Source organism: Empidonax traillii, unplaced genomic scaffold, assembly GCF_003031625.1.
Source record: "Empidonax traillii isolate 1590-97213 ecotype Southwest subspecies unplaced genomic scaffold, ASM303162v1 scaffold561:size787514, whole genome shotgun sequence".
Classification (NCBI taxonomy): Eukaryota; Metazoa; Chordata; class Aves; order Passeriformes; family Tyrannidae; genus Empidonax; species Empidonax traillii.
In genome coordinates, this window is record NW_020955754.1 from 649,429 (window position 1) to 654,374 (window position 4,946).

Here is a 4,946-nt window from a genome sequence, read left to right on the forward strand (position 1 = left end):
TTTTTTTTTTTTTTTTTTTTTTTTTTTTTTTTTTTTTTTTTTTTTTTTTTTTTTTTTTTTTTTTTTTTTTTTTTTTTTTTTTTTTTTTTTTTTTTTTTTTTTTTTTTTTTTTTTGGTGTTTTTCTTTTCCTGTTGCCTCCCAGACAGCCTAAATGTGGCTGTCACTTTACACTTGGGGACATAGACCCTCCTGCAGAGCAGAGACCCAGTGGGTTTATGGGGCCAAGAGAGGGACCAACATCATCAGGGTCTCTACAACCCCTCCATGGTCCCTGGAGCCCCACCATGGTCTCTACAACCCCTCTATGGTCTCCAGAATGGTGGCTACCATCGAGATCACGGTGCACAAACTGCTCTGCCTCTTCCAGGAGACAGACCACGACCACCACCTCTTCCCCTGGGTAGCTTCTGCTGGCCCAGCAGGAGCTCAGACGTGTGCCAGGCCTGTCCCTGTCCCCCTGTGCCACATCACCGTGTCCCTGGTGTGCACGTGAGCCCTGTGTCCTACAGCTCTGGTACCTCCACAGCACACCCACCAGCACACACAGGCACGAAGCTTACACAAGGAATAGGCACATTTCACAAATGTGCCCCTTTTCAGCACCTGTTTGCTGCTTTTATCAGGAATCACAAACCTGATTTGCATGAACGTGCTGTATTTTCCACACCGCTGAAGCCACTCTCTGACTCTACACTCCTCTGGGTCTCCCACTCCCCCCATACTGTCTCTGCTCCTTCTCATGTCCCCCCTGACTCCTCAGCAATGGTTAATAGTCCATTTCTCCTTCCAAGCACGCAAATGCCCCGAGCGGAGCTGTAAACAAGAGGCTTCTGACCAAAGCGATGTGATTAGGAAATGCAGATTTTTTTTTTCCTCTCCCTGAAGTCCCAGTGATTGGAGTCAGGTCTGTGTCACCTCCACAGACCTGCTCTGTCAAGCAGCTGCCTTCAATGCATCCTTTAATGAAGTCCCAGTGATTGATTGCTCCCTGCCCTTACAGGGATGCTGCTGGCACCCCGACCCGCTCCTGCCAGCCGGAGGATTCCAGCAGAAGGGCTCAGCCCCTGCCAGCCCCGGGCCTGTCTCTCAGCTGAGATTTCCTCCCTTCCAGCTCAGATCTGCAGAGCAGTGACAAGTTTGAGCTGCCGTCAGCAGAGGAGCCGACGGTCTCATCTGAATAGCGGTGAGCGAGTTTGGGTTTTAATTAAGCCCTTGTGGGTTCCTTGAAAGGTTGGAGATGACACAGCCTCCTCTGAAGCTGGCCTAGGGAGACATCCAGAGTCAGCACCAAAGCCTGCCTCCCCCTCCAAATGATGTGAAATTGGGACCCTGGAAAAAAGGATGAATTCTGAAGAGGAGCAAAAATGTTGTGGTTTTCTTTTTCCTGAGCCCAGGTCAGCTCCGGGAGGAAACAAAGCTCCTGCCAGCTCAGCTCCTGCCCGTGCCTGGTGAGCCATCGCTCTCCATCTCCATGCCTGGCCATCCCTTTGGGGTATCTCAGAGACGAGCACAATCTTTCAGCCCAAATTTATCGCTGTGCTCTATGCAGATGCCAACAGGGAAACGCTCTTCCTTGCATTTACACTGCTGGATACACAGCCATCAAATATCCTCAGTAAAGACCTACGGCCACTGCCCAGCAAGTCCTGGATGTGCTGTATCCATGTGAACCCCAGCACGTGCTCCTTGCTCTCTGGACAGATAAATGTACAGCTTCCCCTCCCCGTCCTGCCCTGCAATGTTGTATTCTAGTACTGACTGGGAGATTTCCATCAAACAATATAAACACATTTGTCAAAACTGTTCACAGTGGCTGGGCTTCTCTGAGGAAACCGTGGCAAAGGAGCAGTGTTTAATTCCCTGTTCAGTGGGATTCTCAGCGCTGTGTTGTTTGAGCTTTGTTTTCTCCACGCTTCTTTCTCTGCTTTTTTTTTTTTTTTTTTTTTTTTTTTTTTTTTTTTTTTTTTTTTTTTTTTTTTTTTTTTTTTTTTTTTTTTTTTTTTTTTCAGGCTGGAAAATCCCTCAAGCTAAAAAAAAACATTTCTACCTGGATTGAACTCATTTCTAACCCAAACAAAAAAACGCCCAACTCTTACCTTTGAGTTGGTTTATTAAGAGAACAAACCAGACAATGATGCAGAGGAATATTTTGAGGGGGGATCCCTTTATCCCTGGTTCAAACAAGAGCAAACCCACCCATTTCCCTCACTAGTCCTGTGGTCCTTTTTAGCAGGAGGGTAAATAAATGGAGGAAATGGGGAGGTTTCTAGCCAGGGAAATGACATGGGAAAGCCCCGTGGGAGGAGGTACCATGGATTATCAGGGGGAAGGAGATGCCAGTCACGGAGGAAGCATCAGAGACCCTGAATTTCACAGGGTAGTTCATGTGATGAACGCAAGTGAAGGAGGAGGAGAAGAAGGAAGGTTTTTACTGACAAAAGAGAGATAAAGGGGTGTTTAAATTTCACACCCCCTCGTGGCAGGGCCCTGTGTCCTCCCCTGTGACCCCCTGCCCCTCTCGTCCCCTGCTTGACGTCTCGATGCCGCCGACACAGTCACAGGTCTGTGACTCTCCCAAGGACTCTGCGTAACAAAACCACCCGGAACAGCCTTGACAAAAGTCCTCTGGACCACATGGAGTGGGAATTGACACCGAACACCATTTCTAGAGCCACTTCTGCTGCCATGAAGCTGAAGAGCACTTCTGTGCTATCTCCTGCTTTGAAGAGCTCTCTGTGTGACACGAGGGTTCGGGTCAAGCATTCTCACTTCCATTGGTTTCCTCCACTTCTGGGAGACACATGTCTAGGAGAAGAGGATCTGTGCTCATCCCCTGCCCCACCACCTCTCTAGGAGGAGAGGATCTGTGCTCTTCTCTGTCACATCTTTAGGCATTTTTTTGTTCCCAAGGTCTTGTTTGCCTCAGTTTAAGGAACAGCTCAGAGGATGCACATAAAAGCCCAAGCCCTGTCATTATTTACACGTCTCCACTTTCCAAAACTACTCCAAGCAGTTAAAAAGGTGTGTGAGACTGAGGTGCTTTCAAAAAAAAAAAAAAAAAAAAAAAGAGATTTTTCAGAAATAGAAATAAATAGCAAACGACTTCGATGTCCTTTTTATTTGCTCCCTGGCTCTGCAGAACGTAAAGGTTATGTTTTCCAAATATTCCCTGCTACAGTAAAGATCAAATAGTCAAAAGGCAAGGAAAGCTGAGCCCCTCATTTCATGTCATGACTTCAGGAGCTGGGGCTTTTGGAAAAGCAATAAACATCACGGTCCTGACGATCTGGAGTATTGGCAAGATTTGTGAATAAGGACAGAATTTTATGGGCCTTGACTGTCCTTTGCCTTAGGATCCTTCAGAGGGGACTTGCAGTCATCCTAAATGTAACATGCTTCTTTTGCAAAGTCCTTTCTCATCAGCCAGGCTCACAAACCTGTGCACAGGGGTACTGAGCCCTCCCACGCTGACAAGGGAGATTTCCCCTCCTGCTTTCCAGGGCCATACCCGGCCCCACCCGATGCCACCCCAGCCCCCCAACCCTCTGCACGTGTCTCACAGCCTGAGCAGCCTCTCTGAGACCTCACAGCGATTTCTTTTCCCCTTTTTCCTGCCACGGGCCAAGAGCACAGGAGAAGGGCTCTGGCCCTGGGGGGATCCCGCTCTTGAGCTCGTTCCAGCAGGAGCAGATGGTGACTGCACACGAGCACTTCAGGCATCGCTACCACTGGGGATGGGCTCACCTTAAGGAAACAGAGAAACCCATTTGTCCTACTACCCAAAGCCGTGTCTCTACCCTTGGCTGACACAACTCAGCCTGAGCAGTGCACACACCTCACCACGTTGCTGTAGTGGGAAGGGGAGTGCAGGGCAGGAAGGATCAAACCACCGCCCTGTTGCTGTGGTAACACAGCAGCGTTGCTCACTGCCACTGCAGCAACACCGTTCTGTGATGGTCCCACTGAGTCCTGAAGGGGAAGGAGCTCAAGCCCACGGGAGGAAGGCAGGCAGACTCCCCTCGCCCAAGGGGAAGCTCTCCCCTGCTGCCCACAGCCGCCCCGACAGCCAGCCCAACCTTGTATTAAGCGTTGTGCCCGTCACTCTGTTTTATTTCCACTGCCTTTCAGCAGGGAAAGATTTAGGATCCATCTCCCTGTTTAGCAACATCCATTTGTAACAGCGGGCTCGCTGGGGAGCAGTCAATAGGCACTGCGCCGGCCCATCCCTGGAAACTGTGCAGCAGTTAGTGCAGAATATGAAATATATATGGCTGCCTTCACCTAATCTAAAACTGTATCAAATGGCTCTTAACCTTGCCCGAATGAATTCAATTTGGCTACTGGATGCGGATCCAATCCTTGGGCTAGAACAGAAAAATCACTTACTAAAGCGATGCTCCCAAGGGACGAGCTCCTGAAAGAAAACTCTGAGAGATTTCCAGTTGGCTAATCCTGTGATAGTTCACGCAAGACAAATCTGGAATGATGAGGTCTTTTCGTCAAACACAAGCAAACCCCAGGAAACACGGGAATAGCATTACAAGTACATTGGAGGGGGGATTGTTAGGGAAGCTCGGGGGAACGCAGGGGAGTACAAGGATGGGCAGAGGAGGGAGATGTGAATCAGAGGATCTTTGCATGTTTCCGGGGTCTGATAAGAGAGGTGGGTCTGTAAAGGGAAGCAGAGAGTGCTCAAAGCAAGGGGAACAAAGCTAATCTAACCCTGCCCTCTGGCAGTGCGAAGCCATTCTCCCTTGTCCTGTCCTGCACACCCTTGTCCAAAGGCCCTCTTCAGCTTTGCTGGAGCCCCTTCAGGCACCAGAAGGGGATAAGAGGTCTCCCTGGAGCCTTCTGGTCTCCAGGTGAACATCCCCAGCTCTCCCAGCCTGGCTCTAGAGCAGAGGTCCTGCAGCCCTCTGGAACTTCTCCATGGCCTCCTCTGGAC

General features: G+C 49.5%; 1 protein-coding gene across 2 annotated transcripts in view; it reads right to left on the reverse strand.

Annotated features, from left to right (window-relative positions):
• KIRREL3 (kirre like nephrin family adhesion molecule 3) overlaps positions 1–4,407 on the reverse strand; it is a 144,413-nt gene extending 140,006 nt beyond the window's left edge. For both annotated transcript variants that reach the window (XM_027897829.1, XM_027897827.1), the window contains exon 1: positions 4,388–4,407. The gene's annotated coding sequence lies outside the window, so the exon portion shown is untranslated. The remainder of the gene's footprint in view (positions 1–4,387) is intronic.
• Positions 4,408–4,946: the final 539 nt, after the last annotated feature.